The following is a 317-nucleotide window of genomic DNA, read 5'->3' as shown; positions in this document are numbered from 1 at the left end:
CCAGCCGGAGCCCGGGGGAGGCAGAGGGGGCTGGGGCCCCGCTCACCCCAGGGGGGCAGGGGCAGGCAGCGTGGCGGGGAGCGGGCTGGAGGGTGCTGCAAGGAATAAAAAATCCTCTCCCCAAACCCAACGTTGTAGCTCTGGTTCTGGCGTAAAGATTTTGCTTTTTCTGTGCCTCTCTGGTGTGGTTTTTTGGCGCGCCTCCCTCACTGTACTCCAAACACCGACTTCTCTTCCTAGAAAGAGTTTTTACTATTTTCTCCGCGCATTTGGTGGCTGCCGACCTCGGCGCTGCTGACGGTGGAACAGACCAAAAC

The 317-nt window shown here is 59.3% G+C and overlaps 1 protein-coding gene across 1 annotated transcript in view; it reads right to left on the bottom strand.

The window, feature by feature from the left end:
- CREG2 (cellular repressor of E1A stimulated genes 2) overlaps window positions 1–317 on the bottom strand; it is a 17,828-nt gene that overhangs the window by 16,484 nt on the left and 1,027 nt on the right. The gene's annotated exons all lie outside the window — the stretch shown is intronic.

Source organism: Aptenodytes forsteri, unplaced genomic scaffold, assembly GCF_000699145.1.
Source record: "Aptenodytes forsteri isolate BGI_AS27 unplaced genomic scaffold, ASM69914v1 Scaffold96, whole genome shotgun sequence".
NCBI classification, from domain to species: Eukaryota; Metazoa; Chordata; class Aves; order Sphenisciformes; family Spheniscidae; genus Aptenodytes; species Aptenodytes forsteri.
This window is presented reverse-complemented; position numbering and strand designations above follow the sequence as displayed.